Raw genomic sequence first — 22521 nt, forward strand, 5'->3', positions numbered from 1 at the left:
TTCACAACTGAGGCTGAAAAAAAACATGCTGTGCTTTTCTATGCCTACTAGGGCACTCAGAAATTTTAACTCTTTTTGTAATAACCTACTTTAAGCAAAAATCTTAGGGTAAAGCATGTTTAGAGATGTGTGCTGAGCAGAGAAATTGACATTCAATTCTCAAGTCAAAATTCTATTTAAGTAGGTATTATGTTGCCAACACAGGCATTGAATTTATGTAGCTTCAGAACTCACTGTTGGGAAGGATTATAAAGTTACTGCTGGTCAAGCAAACTATAGAATTACATGAGATTAAGGCCATGTCTCTGATTCCCTGCCCAGTAGGACTGTCCATAAGAAAATCCACCAGAAATAAAATGGTTCATGATGTACTTCTAGCAAACAAAGCCCAAATTTGATTTTTAAAGATTAAACCCTATCTGGATATCAGAGACTCACACAAAATTTACCAAGCATTATATATTTTTTATATTTATTTTTGTGGGTCATGGGCTTTGAACTCGGCCTGGGTGCTGTCCCTGAGCTCTCCAGCTCAAGGCTACCACTCTACTCTTGAACCAAGCCATTTTCTAGAGGTTAAGTGGATATAAGAGTCTCATGTCCTTTTGTGCGCTGGGTGGCTTTGAACCTTGATCCTCAGATCTCAGCCTCATGAGTAGCTAGGATTACAGGTGCACAAAAAAGCATTATATTTTGTAGGAAATCAGAAAATTCCAAATTATTCGCTACTTGGAAGTAAACTGGAAATTTAGTCTAAAAAGTTTGTACATATTACTAATAAATTGCCAACAGACATAAAAGGAAGGGGATACTTGTAGCTTATTTTCCATTTTATTTTGCACATCCTGGGGCTTGAACTCTGTTCCTGTGTTCAGTCCCTACTCTTCTTTTACTCAAGGCTAGCACTCTACCACTTGAGCCACAACAGCTTTGCCTGTGTATGGCATTCTGAGGCATCATATTCAAGGTTTTATGCACACTAGGCAAGTACTCTTCCATTAAGCCACATTCCTAGTCCCTTTTCCCTTTTTCTTTAATTTTCAAGATTTTAAAGTGGGAATAAAGTTAACTAAAAGATTCCATTTGAATGTAAAATCGACAAGTAAAACTATACAGTATGTGGAATAATTAATAAAAATAAAAAAGAATGCAGTGGAACCCAACGAAGTAGTCACAAATGGTAAATAATGAATAATTAGCAGTTTTTAGTAGAACTTTGATTGAAACTATAAATTACAAAACACTTGTTTCCATTTCTTGGAGTTATTTTCATAATTATCATTTTATAGGATCATAGGCACTTAGCTTATTGAATCTCTGTGAGCCTCTCCTAATATCCTAAAATCCTCTATCCTAATATCCCCACCATGCATATGTTTGGATTCCATTTAATCTGTCATGTTCAAGTATAAATTTTTTGTCTTTTCCCTTCCACTGTGTTGTAGGTTTATAGACCCGTTCTAATTTGCTATTTTGCTTTTTGTTTTTGTTTTTGTTTGTGAGTTTTGGTTTCTTTTTTCTCCTTTGCAGTTTTTGATTTCTGTATCTTTTGTCTTTTGTGTAAGTTCATCTGTTTTGAGGAGTGTAAGGGGGAATCACAGAAACGGTGGGATGAAGAGTGAACTGATGGAACAGTGATAATCACTAGAGACCGTATTGGAAATAACCATACAACCTGTGAAACAGTAGGTCAGGAGGGAGAAAATGAGGGAAGAGGTGAAACTGTTCATAAAGAGATTAGTCATTACCTGATTTATGTAACTGAAACTCTTGTCTAAACCACCTTTGCTATGTAAATGAATAAATAAATACATCGAATATATAGAGTATATAAAACTTAACACTACCACTCACATTTTGCTACAAATAGAAGTATAGTGAAAAGGATAAATATTTAAAGATGTTGGCAAATATGTCCTTATTTACTTGGAAAGGTATTATATATTTCTATTAAATATTTCTAAAAGTACTGATAGCTTAAAACTAATATAGAATTAAGTTTTGCTCTAGTTTGATATTTCATTACTATTTTATATTTTTGCCTAAAGAAATAGTGAAATTTCTGACTCTTTGTATGTTAGTTCATAACCCTTCTTCTGTGTCAACTCTTCATATACTTTGTTCATTTTGATGATAAAGCATTTTATTCAAATAATTTATATCCATTCTCCACATCTATGTCCCTCATTTCAGGCAAAAACATTGTCATTATTAGCTTAATAATCTATTTCACAAACTAGAATTAAATTACCCTAATATATATAAATGTAGTCATATATGAGTATATATAATCAATTATTCAAACATTGTTAGGCCAATAACTTAGAATTATTATTTAGAATAAGATACTAATAAAGAAGCGTAACATGTTGTCATTTACGGCTCTTAATATTGTATAAATGGAATGTACTAATAGCTCCAAAGACTTGTGTTAGCCTTTGCAATGGATTTCCTTGTATTTGTTTTCCACTAATGGCTTATGATTTTGCTGGAGCACTGGACACTTGAAGGAGATATATATTGCTTACCTAAGCTTTTCTTCAGTAAGTGTGAAAATTTGTTTTTGCTGTCTAGAGACACATTTTGTTCAAAGAAACCTACAAATGGCCAAGCCATATAAGTGGGATATTTGAATGGCCAGTAATATTTCATCAAATCTATGAAAATATATAACCTTTACTATGGATCTATTTTAAAACAATTCAGTTATAGTAGATTTCAATGTAATTTGTTTTGATAACTATCAGAGTCTCTTCCGAGATGAATATTTATCTATAGATATTGACATAGGTTTAGAAATAGATATAGATACACATTATTGTCAGTCCTGAGTCTGACACACTCCTGACCCCCAGTATATTTTAATTCAAAATATGTTCTTTTTTGCCAGTCGTGGTACTTGAACTCAAGGTCTCAGCCCTGTCCTTGAGCTTTCTCAAGACTAGCGCCCTACCACTTGAGCCACAGTGTCACTGCTGGCTTTTTCTGTGTATGCAGCACTGAGGAATGGAAGCCAGTGTTTGTGCATGCTAGATAAGCACTCTACCACTAGGCCACACTCCCAGCTAGAAGATTTCTTAAATATATTTCTTAAAAACAGTCTTTCAAAAATACCATAAAGTGGGGCCGGGAGTTTGGCCTATTGGTAGAGTGCTTGCCTAGCATGCACGAAGACTCGGTTCAATTACTCGGTACCACATACATAGAAAAAAGCTGGAAGTGGTGCTGAGGCTCAAGTGGTAGAGCTCTAGCCTTGAGAAAGTCCAAGGACAGTGCTCAGGCCCTGAGCTCAAGCCCAGGACTGGCAAAAAAAAAAAAATACTGTAAAGTATGTCTAAGTTTCAATTTTAACAATGACATATTATTAAAATTTATTTTACCTAAAGTAACACATGGAATTTATTTGTACAAATGAATGCCCAAGCTAGTCAACAGTCTTGGTATATGTAAAAGGTTAGTTGTGTCACCTTTTAATTACAGAGTACTTTATTTTAATATAGTAGTCTCACTCCAGACTTCTGGATTTCCAGTCACTTAGCAGCCCAAAACATTCTTTGGAAACAGGATTTCTAAATGATAAATTGATCATTAGTTGCTTCTATTAAAAGTGATAGATGAGAAGATGGAAACTTAGGTTTTTATTCATTGGGAATTTTTATTCAAATATTACTTTTGTGTTAGATTGTATTGAGAAACAATTATTTTGTAAATGAAATATTTATTCATGAACTCTTTTTAATTTCAAATCACAGTATGCATAAAACATTTTATTATATTTTTTCATATGGAAACAAAATGTTTTGTGTGGAAGTAAGCGATTAGAGGAAAGGGTTGGACTTTAAGAGGCTCCTATAAAAGAATCAAGGTTTAGATGAAAATAGATCTGACAAAAGACTGGAGATATTCTGGCTTTAAGAATTAATAGCTGTCATGGACATAGCTGAAGAATTAATAGCTGACAAAAACACTGATGTTTCATAGATTCTCCCTAGAATTTCTGAATATAGATTTAGTAAATTATTTTCAACCTGGTATCTAGGTATCAAAGAATAAAAAACTATGGAAAGTAGAAAATCCCATAAAGAATGTAACATAAAAATCCTTTACCCTCACATAGATTTTAGGGAAGCTGACAGGGCAAAACATACGATGGTTGAAAGGTCAAAATGACAAGACAGTAAAGGAGTAAGTAACCCTTTTATTAATTACAATAAAAAATATTTTAAAAAAAGGACTGAGTAGCGTTGTGAAATATCTACCCTGCTTTAAACCAGGACCTTCTGATAAATATATTATTATATTAGCTTCAGAACAGTTACTTATTTTGCTCCTTTTTAATGACTTTTGTTTTCAAATTGGAAGACCCTTAAAGGTTAGCCCATATTTGAATTAACAGTCTCTAATGTGTCACTAGGAATAACAACACTATGCATTAAGGCAGAATAAAGGCTTACACTACCCATTTTCACAGGCATTCACTAACGGTGTCAAATCAGCCCAACCACAAATTTAAGAATAACCAAGCAGTCCTCAGGACTGGTGGCTACAGCTTGGGCTCCTATCTACTCAGAAGGCTGCGATGTGAGGATCACTGCAGTCCAGGGAAGAAAGACTGTAAGGCTTCTATGTCCAGTTAAAAATGCCAGAAGTGAAGCAGTTGTTCCTTATAGAGTGCTAGCCTTGAACAAAATCACTCTGGGACAGTATCCAGGACCTTAGTTTAAGCCTAAGAATTGACAAAGAAAAAAATTCTAAAGAATAGCCAATGCACTTATTAACAAATATATAAGGATTATTAATTGAATTAATTTTAGTTTTACATTTTTGAATAGTATTAAATTATATCACTTATCCTAAAAGTATCGCAGAGTTTCCATTCTATATTATATACATATATAATATATGACAAGCTATCTGTTTTTTTCATATATTTTTATTGTAATTAATAAAAGGGTTACATGATATTTGCCAGATAGATGGTGCATTAATTCCCATACACTGATACCCTTTCTCATGTCTTGGTCCCCATTTCCCTCACCCCAACCCCCACCCCTCATCTTGTTTTCCCCCTTCACTATCCAATTTCAAGTAACCAAATACAAATATATCTGATATATCAGGTAACAAAGTGAGATACTGTAACAATATGAGATAATAAAAATTTTGAAAATCTTTAAAAACACCTTAGTTACTAACTTCTCAAAGCTTAATTTTAGTAAATGATAGCAAACAATGTTCGATTTAAAGATTTTTTTATTGTTAAGAATCTCCCCCTTTTGAGCTCCATCCCATAAGAAACAGACTATAGAAAATGAGAGTACAAACAGAGCATTTGAGAGGTATATATAGGTAATTACATATTTAGCAGATAGTATGTGAACTAGTTCTCCTTTCTAGGCTTCAGGAGCTCCTCTAAGTCATTATAAGAAATTGGAGGTCATTTTGTTCTAATAAACTGGGAGACTTGAGTTAATGTAACCAAGAGATAAGTCTAAAGAACTTCACAGACCAAACTAATTCTTTATCTCTTAGGTGCCTATTCAATGGAAAGGATATTTAATAGACAGTCATTTAAACTGTATATTTCCCCATATATGATGTATATAATATATGCACAGTTTATTTGCTGATAAATTCAAAATATCTAATAAATATAAAAGTTATACTAATTACGCTAGTTCACTGTAGTCACACTGTAAATGCATCTTATTTCTAGGCAAGATCTCTGTCAGATAACAAAATTCTGTTGAAAAATGAAATGGAACACAAATGTAAGTTTCCAATAAAATGTAGTGTTTAAGTAAAAATATTTCTGCATAACAATGAAGCTTCTCAGGCTGGGAGTTTGGCCTAGTGGTTAAAGTGCTTGCCTAGCATGCACAAAGACCCGGGTTCGATTCCTTGGTACCACATACATACAAAAAAGCCGGAAGTGGTGCTGAGGCTCAAGTGGTAGAGCTCTAGCCTTGAGAAAGTCCAAGGACAGTGCTCAGGTCCTGAGCCAAAGCCCAGGACTGGCCAAAAAAAAAACCAAAAACAAAAACAATGAAGCTTCTCAGAAATAGATTATCTAGAGAGCTATCAAATTAAGTGAAATACAAACTCGTCTTCATTCTACATAATAAATCAAGGTATTTATTTTTTTAAAAAGGGAACAAATATGAAAATTTGATATACTGCTTAAGCTTGATGGTATTATGATTCACTTTAGGTACTAATGAGAGTAGTCAAGCTAGATCGTTTTAATGATCAGAGTTGACAATAAGATGGTAAAAAGAGCATAATTAATGAATTTCCTATTTAGGTTTGCCTGGCATTGGCACCATTCCAAATGAGATTGTGAGCATTAACACCATTTAAAATGTACATTTTTGCAAAATAAAAAATGTAAGTTCATCTGTGATAAAATTTTATCTATGGCTTAGATGCATACAATTACTGTTCATGTGGATTATCTTTTTTTCTGAATATAACACAAACATGTCACAGTCTGCATGGCTTGAGTGTAATTTTGCTGGCATTCATCTGCAGTTTTAAAGTATTGATACATATTTATATATTTGCAACGTATATATTTCTGCATTTTAAAGGAAATGACAATAAATTTATGGTGTATTTCTTTTTTATTGTATTTTATTGTCGTATAGTGGCATTATAGTTAATTCGTCAGGTAATCAGTACATTATTTCTTGAACATCGATACCCCTTCTCATGTTTTTCTTCCACTTTCCCTCCCCCAACCCCCTCCTATAATTGCATTTCTAAAGATATTTCTCCATCATGCTAATTAAATATCCTAGTTGAAAGCCCAATATTCTAGTAATTGGACACAGAGACTGCATTATATGCTATCTTCAGTCATTAAAATGTCATTTCTAAGGACAGCCTGGAGAGATAAACATAATCCTCTTTTGTTGAATGTGTATTGTTACTGTTGTAACAATTATTCAATTTTTGTATGACTCTGATACAGAAAGAATTACTTATGATCAAGTTTAGGATATATATACTGACCACAATAGTTTAAGACAAATCAGAAGCATAATATTTTTAATGTAGTTTCAAAAAATTATGAAATACATAACTGTATCCAAAATGCTTGAAAAACACTAGCCAAACTAAACTCAAATATAACTCAGTCAAAACAATAAAACTAGATCATTAGAACAAAACCATGAAAATATTTATATTAAATCCTCAAGGAAAATTTCTGTTATTGTCAGCTAAATATCTGCTGATCTGCTGTGTCATTCCATAAAACTCCATTTATGATTAACTACATTTAATATATTCATTTAAAGTTATTTAAGGTAATAATTTAAATGTTAAGTCAAGTTTACATTGCTCAAATAGAGTTGATGAAAAAGTAATATTGACTGATAATCTGGTAACAGAAAAAATACAAAATCATTCTTCCCACAAATCCTCTATTTGAAAAGTTAAAATAACTCCAAACAAGAATTATGAGTAAAATATTCAACATATAATTGTATCTTTCTTGAAGTGATTAATCTACATCTTCATCTCTCCATTGATATTCTATTATCTGATATAAATAATAAGCTATTTGTACTGTGATGTCTTTATGAAAAGGTATAATGAAAATACTCATTTCTCTTCATTATTTTGATATTCTACATGTAAAAATACTTTTGTAAAGTATTACCTTTTATCATCATTTTTAAATTTCCACTGGACTACTTTCCAATGAATTTTACACAGATGACTTTGTAGATAAGAAATTGTAAAATATTTTATATTTTTGTAACCTCATCAATAATGATTTCATAAAATTGAATGTACATTTGAAAATTATACTTTTGAAACATTGTGCTCATGGAGATGGTGTTTAACAATAACAACAAAGGCATTGTTATTTCTCTTCTCCTACTCTTACCAACCGATCCATCCAATCCTTCACATTTAGAGATTAGGACTCTTTGGGATTGAATTGTTTCACTAATGCCATGAGTGCTTTTTAGATATAATCAAGTACCTTGCTTGTTTTGATCACTGGAAGCAATAGAAGGCCCCTATCACAGACAGAACCATCACTCACTGCTGTCAGAGATAGAAGTTTAAAATTCAATATGCAGATACAGCTGCTTGCCACACCCTGCCCCCATTCACCAAAGCAGTGTATTTTCAAGACTCTCTACTGCATACTGTGTTGTTTATTAATTTGATCAGATATATTCCTTGCTTATAAATGTCAAAATTAATTGGTAGTGCATTGCAAATGATAATCCACTTTGATGAAAAATGGCACAGAGGCAAAACAAATAGTAAATACATGTTTAGATTTTTATATAGAAAAGAGTATGAAATCCCTCCAGAAAGATGGAACTCTAATTTTGTGGAAGGTACTACATATGGATCGCTTTTCCTTTGCTACCAGCTGGAACTTGTTTGATGAATATTCAGAGTTAGTGAAAATGTGTATCTTCCCCAGATTGTAAGTGATCCAAGTTGGCCCATAAACTCAGTTAAAATCTTACACTGTTAAATCGTTGCTGGTTCTCTGGAAAAAAACATATGATACCGACTTCATTATCTCTCTCTTGGAAACATACACGTGCATTCTTATAAGGACACTAGAAATTACATGCTTAAAGCATCTCTTCACCAAAGTAGCACAGAAGGCCACAAACATTGCATTTAGTGTGAGACTATCATCTATACTAATTTTCAGCTGTTTATATTATCATAAATATACAAAACTTATCATTTATGTGTACAATGTGTTAGTACTAAATATTTTCATATTGACAGTCCACCACTCTTGTAGTACTTTCAATCAACATTACTTAAAAGAAAATCTGAATAAAAGGAGACCAAACTGCTTTAATCCATTGATAATTGCGAATTGATCAACAGGCCACCATTACTTCAACCGTTTGTGTTGATCAGTAATGGGGAAGGAAACGTATTTGTAAGGAACTCACGGATATGGCAAAAAATTCTCCAACCATTTGACTGTTTAGCTAAAGAGAGTTCTTCTACATACATATTTTGATTATCCTTTCCCCTGAAAATAAAGTATTTCTTTGAACTTTGACCCCTAATAGAAATATAAACAGAATAAGGATGGCTTGCATTTCTTCTGTTCATCAGACATTTTCATTCATAAGTTTGATATTAATATTTACTGCACATACATTGCCTAGAAAATGAAAAGGTACATTCGAGTTAGTGTATGGTTATAAATTATTTTCCTTAGATTGTAAAAATTGTAGTAAAAATCCTGCCCTAAGTACATTAATTTTCCATTGATGTTAAATGCTGGAGAAGCTGTCACTACCCACAAATGTGCACTTTTTTGATAGTTGATTTTTGTCACTTATAACAACTCGGCATGATGTTGAACCTGAAATATGTATATATAGCAATAAAACAAATATTGTTTGGAGCTACTGGCAAAATAAGAGTAGTGAAAATATAGCTTGCACTTAAGAATTCATATTAATTTAGTAGAGTGGCACTTAAATAATTTTCCATACTTTCTGTTGACTGTTTCAATGTGATAGTTTTCTGCATTTCTCTACATATAAAAGATGTAGAGTTAGGAAAATATCTATCTTTTCTTATGTTTTAGAATTTATTTTTATAGCACTTCATGTGAACATTTGTTTTTATTTTGTCAGTTTTTCTTTTACTTTTGGAAGATAAGTGTGAAATATACAATAACTAATTTCTACTGTAGCCCACTACTGTATTTTATGATAACTTATACATATTAACGTCTCATTTCATTTTGAAGTTTATGGATGGAAATTTAATTACCATTATTATTGAAGATTTCAGGTAGAGATTAAAGGGCAATATTCAGACATTTAATTACCTCTTCCTGGACTAGGACAAGGAATAATACTTTATCCAGAAATTACTACTGAATAATTACTGAAAATTACTTTTCCAGCAAATAAAGAGACTGGATTTCTTGTCTTGCAACAGCATATGGCCTTTCTCTTGTGGAATACCACTGATAATATGAGGAACGGATAACTCAGTGTTCTGGTTTCTTAGTATAGCTCCCGTTCCTCTCCTGTGATTATCCCCTTTTCAAATGCCAGTTTCTACTTTGCCTTATAAGAAATAATTAAATGGGGCTGGGAGTTTGGCCTAGTGGTAGAGTGCTTGCCTAGCATGCACGGAGACCCGGGTTCAATTCCTCAGTACCACATACAAAGAAAAAAAAAGCCAGAAATTTTGCTGAGGCTCCAGTGGTAGAGCTCTAGCCTTGAGAAAGCCCAAGGACAGTGCTCAGGCCCTGAGCTCAAGCCCAGGACTGGCAAAAAAAAACAAAAAAAAAGAAAGAAAGAATCAAACAGCCCTCTACTGACTGAAGATTTTCTTCAAAGTTTATTGTCATTCCATGTCTATTCTTTCATTAAATTGTTTTTTACTTATTTATTTAAATGAATATCCTAGAGAATAATTTATATTGACTCACTCTTAGTTGATCCTTTAGACATACACACAATTCACACACTTATCCCTTAAAAATAATTTCATCTACATTGTTTATGGATTGTTTTTATATCCCTAGACTTGCAGTGTTTTCTGAAGGTTGATTAAATTTAGTAAATAAAATTTGTGTATTATGAAAATGGACAAAAGAATTGAAACAATAAAGTTTTGAGTTTGATATTAGATGCACATAATATAAAATACCCCAATAGTCTCTGTTTTCCCAAGACCTTATACAGTGTTCAACATGTAAGATTTAACTATCCTCATTTTTTCATGGAAACAACAAAAAACACTTAAAAAGACATGACTGGGGACAGTCACACTAACATGTTTCTATATTCCCTGCTACTGAAGAGACTAAAATGAAAATATTCATTTAATTGTGAAATATACAATAACTAATTTCTATGTTTACATCATCAACAAAAGTTTTCATTCCATTCCATATTTCCTGATCTCCTATCAGAATTTTTTGATAGTACAACTCTAATATACTTCACAACTATGCAACAGATATATGCCAATGTGATAAAATGGGATTACTTAGGATTAATATTACTTCAGATTTTTTTTCACCAAAATGAGGGCTTGAATTTAGCTCTTATTAGCTTTTTTGTTCATGCTGGGATACTCTATCATTTGAGCCACATCTCCAGACATCATCTCTTTTAATATCTATAATCTTTTCTAAAGGATATATACACCATTTAGTTAACCATTGTACTCAATGGTACCCCTATAAAAAAATAATGAAGTAGCCAGGCTAGGTGGCTCATGCCTGTAATCCTAGCTGCTCAGGAGGCTGAGATCTGTGGATCATGGTACAAAGCCAATCTGGGCACTAAAGACCGAGAGACTTTTATCTCCAATTAATCATTAGAAAATGGGAAGTGGGGCTGTGGCACCAGAGGTAGGTCAGTAACCTTGAGCTGAAGAGCTCAGAAACAGTGTCCAGGCCCAGAGTTCAAGCCCCATGACCAACAACAACAATAATAATAATAATAATTAAATGTTAGTGCCTATGCCCAGTACTGAAAAAATAACACCTAGTGTATAATCTGTCACGTGGTGGTAGTCAAAGGATTGGAGAAAAATAAGTCTATGTGCTTAAATCAGGGCACACCATCTCTGAGACGATACATGCAATTTAGTAAAAAAAAAAAAAACAGAATTAAAAAAAAGAATAAATTTTAAATTTAAATTTTAAAAAATATAGATGAAAGATATAGAGCTAAATATAATTATATGCAACTATACAAATATTTACATAAATGGTGAGTGTGAAGTAATTTTTACTGGAATTAGCATGTGACTTTTAAGGTATTTTTCCAGAAAATTATCATGGATTTTAAATGTCTATCCTAAGTATCTAAATGTTTTATAAAAATTACCTGACAATTTTGTTAACATTGGAAAGGAAACCTGTTCAGAAGGAATTTGCTTTTCTAAGTGATTCTGCAGAAGAAAAGAGTAAAGCAAAAACTTTGGGGAAGGAGACCAAACTTTTGAAATTTTTTTTTTGTTGGTCATGGGACGTGAACTCTGGGTGTGGGCATTGTCACTGGGCTCTTTAGCTCAAGGCTACCACCCTATCCTTTAAGCCACATCACCATTTCCTTGAAATATTTTTATATAGTACAGATTAATACTTTCTTCTAGATTTCAGAAATTCCAAAGCTGATAGAAGTGATTATCTATTTATGTTATTTTTAATTTACATCTTTCTCACTACATATCATGTATTAATCATTACTGATGAGTAAAAATGAAAGATTTTGTAAAATAAAATATATTTGAGACTGAAACATTCAATTGTAAATACATAGCAGCTTTTAAATAGTTCATTTGGGGATAGCAGTGAACATTTCTACTTTTTCAAGTTAAAATTATACATGTATATATGTAGTAAATTAATGTTCATAATTATGAAACCGATCAAATATTCATTTTAGACCACATTTTATCCTATCAATAATTTCTCCAGAATGTACTGCATCTCTAATTGCATTTGCTATTTTTGGTTTCCCACTTTAAATTCCCTCTTCCCGTGTTTCTCTACCAATTGTAAGAGTATACTCTCCTTGAGCATGACTTTCAACAAGCTCAAGATACGATGTGTCAATTTATACCTTGATGACTAAGCATCTTACATAGGAGAAATGGACAATCATCAGATCATGTTATCATCCAGAATAACCCATTTCAGTTTAAGAAATATACATGATGTGCAGGCAGGAGTTCTAGAAGATATCATTAGGTAAAATTATACTTTATCTTTCATTATGTGTATATAATCAAGAGTTTAGAGTTGTAATACAGTATAATGATTATTTAACTCAGTCTTTGATATACTCTATTTTGTAATGGAAATTGGTTTAAAAGCTTCAACATATTTACTTCACATAGCTACTTACACACTTATTTGAGAAAATACAAAATTTTACAAGTTTTTCAATTTGATGTCTTTTTTTGCAGTTATATATTTTTAATTATCAATTGTTTTTCAATTTGGATGCTTATGCAGATAATACATTATAATTTTTCATTATTTAATGATAATTTAAGTAGCTATCATTTATTGTTGAGTATTCTCTGGTGAGAACAGAATCTAAGATAAAATTAGGTTGAATCAAAGAAAGTATTCTCTTCAGTTCCTCACCAGTAAAATGGAGATAATACGATACCTGAATTTTTGTATAAAGTTAATATAAAAGTTTACATAAAATATGAACTTAGATGTGATCCACAGACACAAAATAATGTGAACTTCCATTTTAATGGTATTTGTGTATTTCTTTTTAGTCACAGAGACATTATTTCTAGCTTCATTTATCCAGCTATCTTAATTTCCTTTATTCTTTACTGCAAAAGCTTCTAAAATATCTTTAGCCCTTGAAAAGGACCCTGTTCTACCCACGTATCAGAGAGTACTTTGGATCACAATAATGTTAGGCTGGCCAGGTGTTGGTGGCCTGTAATCCTAGCTACCCAGGAAGCTAAGATCTGAGGATGGTGGTTCAAAGCAAGCTTGGCTTCAAAAGTCCATGAGACTCTTATCGTCAATGAATCACCAGAAAACCAGAAGTGGGGTTGTGGCTCAACAACTATAGTGCTGGCCTTGAGTTGAAGAGCTCAGGGACAGTGCCCAGGAGTTCAAGACCCGCGACTGACAGAAGAAAAAAGCTAGATTACAATAATTTTAAATAAAACCACAAAATTAATTTATAATACATTGTTAAAATAAGATGTATGTTTCTGGTTAAATTTATAAACTTCTATCCATCGAATTTATCTTGGACCAAATGGATGAGGATAGCCGTAACAGGAAACCTCCTTCCGGAATATGCCATAAGGGCCACTCACAGACCTCCTGCAGACTCTTCCTTGTTCACACATCACAGGTCGCTAGCTCTCCCTGCTTTTATTCCCTGTCCCCTTCTTCTGTAGCAGAGACAGCAATTAAGAGACTCTAAATTTAGAATCACCAGCTTTCTACTAAAAAAATCGTATGAAAACTTCAGGTACTTTTATTTTCTTGTACTCTCCCTGAAAATAATCTTTTGAGAAAAATAGAAGGATAACCTATATAATACAAATCACCGGAAGGATACCCTATATATTATAAATCACCAGATCTGAAAACCAGCTTTCTACAACTATGTGCCACAAAGCTCACAGATTAGAATTCAGCTGCTTTTACCTTATTTCCTGGAGTAGAAAACTATAATTTATGCCAGAATATGATATTGCACTTTCAACAATGAACTGCTTGCTTGCAAATAATTCTTTACCTGAGAATATGAAGTACTGTTAATTTTTGTACATAGATATTTTTAAACACTAAGGATAGAAAATGCTGAGGAAAATTAAACCAATTTTCTAAAATCAAATTTTACTGAATAGCTTTTCTATGTGGGTGAAATATAAAATGGACTTGAAAAATATCACTTGGCTATTGAAGTAATCTAGTTGATTAGTACCTATTAGTTATCTATACAAAAAAGAAAACATGTTTATGTCATTAATGAACATTTTTGATAAACTAGCAAAGTAAGAAATAATGTGAATTTGAATTAAGGACCCAGACATTAATATCAAAAAGAAAAAATATATAAAGCAATGAAAAATATATAGTAAACAAGTAAAATTGTGAGGGAAGGGGCGAGTAATAGTTGCTGTTACACATGTATGGTTTGTAATTCTAAAGTTCTACAGCTAGATATAGCCATGCTTTCTATATGATTAGAAAATTACATGATAGAAAGTTATAGTATCCATTTTTTGTACATGAAGCTAAACAATATGCTAGACATGCACTTTTTCTACTCATGTTCTGATGCATTCTTCATAGTATTTATAAGACAGATAAAAGTTAAAAATATCATCCATGTTTAGCAATGCAAGTGATCAATATCTGAAAAAAAGTTACTCTATCCTTTTGACTTGAAAGTATAGTTTAAAAAATAGCTCAAGGGTATATTAAACAAAAGACATTAGAAATTAATGAAATAATTGAGTTGACCACACGTCACATCACAGGTTTATACTGATGATATCATAACCACAACAAAAGTAAAGATTCTAAATGGTACAAAATAATATCCTTAGTGTAAATAATATGTATGTGTACACTGTAAATTAGGAAATATAAACTAAACCTGTCATAAATAAAATCAGGGGCTTAAATTGTTAAATCTTTTTATATCCTCTTTACAAAAGTACTTAACTTTACCTGTACTCCATAAAACAAACAATATATTTTCTTACCTTTTCTTTTTTTTTTTGAGAAAGTGCCTCTCTATATTGCCAAGTCTGGCCTCACCATTCAGCCCAGAATAGTGTGAATTTGCAGCCCTTCCACATTTCATTCCCTAGTGCTGGGATTACAAGACTGTGCTACCTCACACAGACACTTTTAAATCTATTTTTAACATAACCTGACAATTATTTCAGTTAATTGGCTTATTCAGTTTTCTGATCTCTTTATTTATAACCTCAATTCTATTAGCATACATCAGTTATAGAAATTGTAGGTATAGAAATTGTGATTTTCCACATGTATGCATGCAATATATCGCTAGCAAACTCACTCCTTCTTTCATTCTCTCTCACCTGCCACCCATTAAAAAATAATTCAATGTGTGTCATTGTATTATTTTCATACATTCAAAAAGCTCATTCCATCTTTTCATCCTCGTTCAGCTTCCCCAACAGTAACACTTGCCCCAGCACCAATGCCCACTCCAGTACAAAGAAGCCTGTTTAACTTCCTGCCATTTATTTTTGTATTGTAATGCATAGAGGGGTTACAGTTACAGTCACCAGATAGAAGGTACATTACTTCTCACACACTGATACCCCTTCTTATGTTTTGTCCTATTTCCCAGCCCCAACCCCTTCCAATCATCATTTTCCCCCTTTCCTTTCCTATTTCAGATGAACAAATAAATGTATATACAATATTCCAGGTAACAAAGTCAGAGTCTGTGACATTATGAGATTAACCAAAGGGCAACAAAAGAGAAGAGAAATAACATAGTATATTAAGAACAACAATTACAGAAGATAAAGCTTGCTTTCATATCCTGGAGATCCTTTCATTTAGCCTCATCCTATAGGTTTTGAGCTTTTGTAATCCACTATTAGAACAGTCCTAGGTGTCTATTAATTATTACAAATAAGGGAAATTAATGAGCCTATGTTCCTTTGGGTCCTGCCATTCATTTTTTAGACCATATTTATTTCATGAAACATTTTCACTACTGTACTTCCCATATGTACACACATATTTTAATCAAAATAATTGTATTATTTTCTCTTTCCCCTCCCCAACCTCATATTGCCTCATTAGTTTTCATTAAGATTTCTTATATCTGGCCGGGAGTTTGGCCTAGTGGTTAAAGTGCTTGCCTAGCATGCATGAAGACCCGGGTTCGATTCCTCAGTACCACATACATAGAAAAAAGCCGGAAGTGGTGCTAAGGCTCAAGTGGTAGAGCTCTAGCCTTGAGAAAGTCCAAGGACAGTGCTCAGGCCCTGAGCTCAAGCCCAGGACTGGCAAAAAAGAGAAAAGATTTCTTATATCTTAATCATATGTAACTGTAATGGACGGATTTGGAATTTTTCCACCTTCTGAGAGTCTTTTAGCTTCTCTCACCTAAATACTGTAAACATCCCCCTAAATGGTCCAGGACTAAGAATCATGTTCTGTGTGTGTTGGTATAAATTGTGTATGTATAAATCTGGATTTGTATGTGCATGTTCATTAGATCTAGCTTCTTCAAACGAACAAGTTCTATGTAATATTTGAATTTTTTGACTGGGATTATCTCATTCATACAATGATCACCACTTTCATATATTTTTCTGAAAACACTATTCTTTGTGGCTGTATGTGTACTGTATTTTTTGTCTATTCATCTGTTTGGAGACTATGGCTATTATGATTAGAGCTTCAATAAACATGGGCATGTTGATATATTTTCATATATTGATTTATAATCCTTTGCATAAATGCCTAATGGTGATGTGGAGGTGTCATTAGATGAACTTTTTTTAGTTTGTGGAAGAATGTAATATTGATTTTCACAGGGTTATACTCATTTATAGTTATTTTTTCCCATAACCTCACCAACATTATTGGTCTTTATTTTCTTAACAATTGTCATTCTGACTGCAGAGAGATGGGATCATGGTGTAGTTTTGATTTACATTTATTTTGTAGTTAAGGATACAGAAAATTTCTTTGTATCTAGTAGCCATTTATATTTCTTCTCAAAATAAACTGCTAGACTCACTTGTGATTTATCCCACTGCTATTTAATTTTTGAGCTCTTTGTATTCTGAAGAAAAGAGAAATTCTGGAAGTATAACAATAATAAACATAAAATGTGCACTGAGCCGCAGTAACAAAAACATCATGGTAATGAATCAAAAACAGACCTAGTGACCAATGCAATGAAATAGAAGGCCCAGAAATAAAATCACACTGATTCAGCCTCTAATGCTCAACAAAGATATCAAAACATATATGAGGGAAGAGACAACCTCTTTTACCAATGGTGTAGGTGTCTTTCTATTTGCAAGATATTGAAAATCCACTAGATAACTCACATGTACTAATATTTATTGAAAATGAATCAATTCACACAAGAACTGAAATTTCAAATCCACAAAGAGATAAAGGAGAGTCTCTACAAGTTTTAAGCACAGGTATTAATTGGTCTAATATTAATTTAATTTCCTGGCAAACAAGAAAAATGGGAGTACATCGAATCAAAGTATCCACACAACAAATAATTTACCAGAACCAAGTGACAGGCCACTGAACTGGAGAAAATCATTGCTAACCATTCAACAGAAAAAGAATAGCCAGATTACTATGGAATAAATGTACTGCAGCTAATTTTCTAAATGATCTACCACGATGGTGAATAGTTATAAAGATTGGTGGGAAGATCATTTCAGCTAAACTAAAGCAAGACTTCGTCTCTGCCGTTCAGTATGAACATGTGACACTGAAGCTATTTTTTGGAACAAGTCCACTGAAATCAAGCCAAATACCTTTCAAATCAGAAATTCAAGAGTCTCTTAGGCACTCTTAAAAGTTTCACTTCTGGACTGTGTCCATAGATATTAAGATTCGGTACCTATATAGTGAGATCCAAGAAAAGTCTTCTGAACCCAAAGGCGATAATTGTCATCTAGGACTGAATCTGTGTTCTGTGAACTGCATGCCAAATAAGCAGCTTCTGAATCCATTACACACTGAATGAATATGGGTGCTCAATTTTTCTGACCAATCCCTTGAACTTAATTCCATTGAGCTCGCATAATCACCCATATTCAAATCACTTGGCATCCCATGTTTCATCTGTAAGACAAGCTCTGTAATAGGAAGACAAGCTTTCCTTCAGATAGCCATATTTGTAAAAACAAAAATAACTGATTTTTAATAAGGTAATGAACTAGGTATATCCCTTGCCTTGTTAATTTTTACAATAATTCTATCCACCCATCTTAGGACATTTCAGTAGTAATTACATATGATTCATTTGATCATATGTTCATATTTTCATGTATAATATGTTAAACTATTATTTGCAATATAGAAGAGATAAGAATCAAGCACATGTTTCCTTAGTTATAAAGGAACAGGAACCAAGATAAATTACTTGCTTAAATTACACATCAAAAAATGTAAACTCAGATATCTTGAGTTCCAAAGCCTTCGGATTTTCTATTACAGAAAAACACAAGATTGAAAAGCAAAGAAATGACAGAAACCATGGTGGCTCTTTTATGTAAATATACTGAAACATGGTAGAAAATATTAAATGAGTTATCCTAATTTTCCTTGTTGAATAATTACCACAATTCAATTAAAGACTGTTGATGTTTAATAAACAAACTTTGTTCATCTAATGACCCATAAAAATATGTGCATTGAAAAGACAGTAGGCATCCTGAAAATAAAGAGTCTTACTTTGGCCATTTCCTAAGATAAATGGCATTTGCATTCTTTTTAAAAATATATTTTTATTGTAATTAATAGAATGGTTACATGATATTCACCAGATGGAAGGTGCATTACTTCACATTGATACCCCTTCTCATGTTTTTGTCCCTATTTCCCTCCCCTGACACCCTTTCCTCATCTTGTTTTCCCCCTTCCCTATCATTTTTCAAATAAACAAATAAATATATATATACAATATATCAGATAACAAGGTAAGATACTGTAACAATATGAGACAACCAAGGGAAAACAAAAGAGATGAGAAGTAACATAGTATTTTACGAACACCAATCACACATTATATGGCTCTTGTTTCCATATCCTGAAGGTCCTCACATTTAGCCTCATCCTACTTGGCCTTGTGTATCTAGGTTTTGCCCTAATGTAAACCTCTGCTAGGAGAGTCCAAGGTCTATACTAATCATGACAAATGAGAGAAACCATTGTTCCTTTGAGTTGGGCACACTTTTATTGTCAGATCCAGAGTCCAAGTGTTGAGGACGAGCAGCAGAATGCCACGGTCTCGTGGTGCCCATCACAGGCAGTACTGGAGGACTCATATTTGATTCTTGCATGAAGTAGGTTTCCTGACTCATCTTTCTGGGATTCAACCCAATGATTTAGAGCGCTGTTAGGAAGGAAGAAAAGTAGCAAAAGAGAACTCTTTGTTCTCCCCTGGGGGGAAAAAAAAGAACAAAATAAAACAAAATGAGAGACAGACAGACAGACAGAGAGAAAGACAGAGGGAGAGAGAGACAGACAGACAGAGAGAAAGACACAGAGAGAGAGAGAGAGAGAGAGAGAGAGAGAGAGAGAGAGAGAGACAGAGAGAGAGAGAGAGAGAGAGAGAGAGAGACAGAGACAGAGAGAGACAGAGACAGAGAGAGACAGAGACAGAGACAGAGACAGAGAGAGAGAGGGAGAGAGAGGGGGGGAGAGGGGGAGAGAGGGAGAGAGAGGTGGTAGGCAGCCCACAGATTCATAGAGGAGCCTGTTGCGTTGTTGCGTTGGGTTTGTCAGGACACCGAAGCTGCTCACATGAGTAAAGCTGTGCCACTGACATAGTTGAAACCACACACATTGTTCTGCAGGCTGAGGAACTTCTTCCTGAGAAAGTTCCTGTGTAGTGCACTGAACGCTTGCCACGACTTTGGTATCTCCACAACTGCACCACCGATGCCCCAGAGGATTCACTGCCTTTTCCTCATCCCGCATGTGGTTAAACTCAGTCTTCCAGAAGGATGGAAGGAAGTGACTAGATTCCTGTTTTTATGGCAGTTATGCCTATCCTGCCTATTAGGAATTGAATCGACCCAAAACAAACAGCCCCGTATATTAATATGAAACACATGCCCTGTAGATCGTATCCGTGTGGGGATCTCCAAATCTTGGAGAAATGCAGAATTCAAGCCATAATGCTCCAAGATAAGGAATCACCCCGGGCAAGCTTTTGTCACTGTGAAAGTTTCTGCATTTAGCGGTCAACTGCATGAACTGTCATGAAAATTAGAATAACTGTTAGAGGCAGAGCGTGTCACATTTACAATCAAGTCAGCACAACAATGTAAATGGAGGGGGTAATTTCAAGTAACGCTGGCTGTTATTCGAGGCAATGTACCAGCTTGTATTACCTTGTATCTTCCTTAATGTCCCCAAATACATTAATATTTTTTCTCTCTCCTTCCCTTCTTTATTCCCTCCCTTCCTCCCTCTCTCCTCCTTTCCCTCTTCCTCTCCCATGAAATTAGGATTGTGGTCACAAATGAACACTAATTTTTGGTTTACTTTATATTTCTCTCTATGTTACCAGTATTGTTTTCAGATTTCTGATATTATATCGGGTAGGTGTTAGGGAAGATTTTAGATACTTCCTGAACAAACTTTAGATACATTTTAAAAGATTGTGAAATTCTATGGATTTTCTGAGAAATAAACATCACATTCAAGCAGACTGAGCTTGAAATGTCTCATTCTATTATGAGATGTAAGAAATGAGAAAAAGCCAGAGATAAGGGAATAGAATCAGGAAGGGAGAGACTGCTTTTCTTTAAGCTTGTTTATAGCATCTCTACTATAAGTGGGGTACTAGAGGAAGAGTCTCTAAAATAATAGTTTCTACAGTTGATAAAATTACATCAAGCCTTCATTAATAAGCTAAAATGGTTGGTATCTTGATATCTGAAATATAGTTACTGATACATTAGCATGGGTGAATTGAATTATTGGTATAATATCTTAATTAAGAAGTTAAGCACTATGAAGAAAGTTCTCTTAGTTTTTCTTATATTCCAAATTTAAGCCTAATTTGGTATTTTGTACAATGATCTGTTTGTTGATTTATTACTTTATTATTGCTACACATTTACTACATAATACCTTTTCTGTAGACTATATCAATCAATTACAACAATATGTAATAGGTATACCTAAAATTCTACTACCATCAGTCTATCTGCAAAATAGCCCATTCAATTTTTGAATTTTTGAGCATGTATCATTTTGCTCCTCTCCCTCTCCGGGGCAGCAGTATCATATTATCATTTTCTCTAAGCACTGATACACAAAAAGGTATCTTGAATCAATAATTTCACAGCAGCTGGAAATAATAGAAGACTTTGAATTATTTACATAATAATCTACTCCTTTCCCTCTAAGAAATTAGATAGCAATTATTACGGAAGAAAGTTCCTCAAGTCTATAAAACTTGGACGTTTGTTTAACAAAATTTTTGAGCTGCTTTTTCTGCATCAATGTAACAAGTCAATAAGAAATCAGTTTCAGAATCCAATATGTTTGTCCAAATAATTAGTATTTAGTTCAGACTTTAACTTCCCTTCTTTCAATAAAGTAGTCATCATACAATGACTTTATTTGTATTAATTTTGCAACATGTAAATGTGAATAAAATTAGTATAATGAAGATAAATTTCCTACTATGAGTCCTTAAACTAGTAGGTTCTGGGTACTAAGAAAAGTCAGAAATGTCCATTTTAATATGAATAATGGCTAATATGACAGACATCAGTTCAGCAAACAGAGGTATCGTTGCTCATCAACTCTATTTAGTATGACCTTAACCACCTACTTGTATCACACAGGACTAAGACTAGTCAGAAAATAAAGTCCATAACAAACACATCAAACCCACATCATATTTCCTTACTGACTTCCTAGAGAATGAAATTTTAGAGTGACTTTTACCTAAGACAATTATGCATGCTCTATTTGACTAACTTATTCCTCTATGGTTATTTACTTATGCCTGTCTATAGAAGTGTAAGAGGAAATATTATGCCGCCCCCTAGTGTAAATATTAATTTTGCAGCCTAAGAACAGCAGTGAGTAAAGAAGACTGGAAGAAAATCACAACTCTTATTATTTTTTAATTCTCAATTTTATTAGTTCTTATATGAAAAGTGGTCAAATGAGAGAATTAATTATTAGACAAAAATATACAAATATTTGATAATTTTTGAATATCTAGGATTCTCTCCTGAGGAAAATTCACAGCTCTTATATTAAGGTGTGTA

The 22521-nt window shown here is 33.2% G+C and overlaps 1 protein-coding gene across 1 annotated transcript in view; it reads right to left on the bottom strand.

The window, feature by feature from the left end:
• The window catches only part of Znf804a (zinc finger protein 804A), a 227528-nt gene that overhangs the window by 192064 nt on the left and 12943 nt on the right, over nucleotides 1–22521 (bottom strand). The window lies entirely within an intron of this gene.

This window comes from Megascapheus bottae, chromosome 12, assembly GCF_031878675.1.
Source record: "Megascapheus bottae isolate mThoBot1 chromosome 12, mThoBot2.hap1, whole genome shotgun sequence".
NCBI lineage: Eukaryota > Metazoa > Chordata > Mammalia > Rodentia > Geomyidae > Megascapheus > Megascapheus bottae.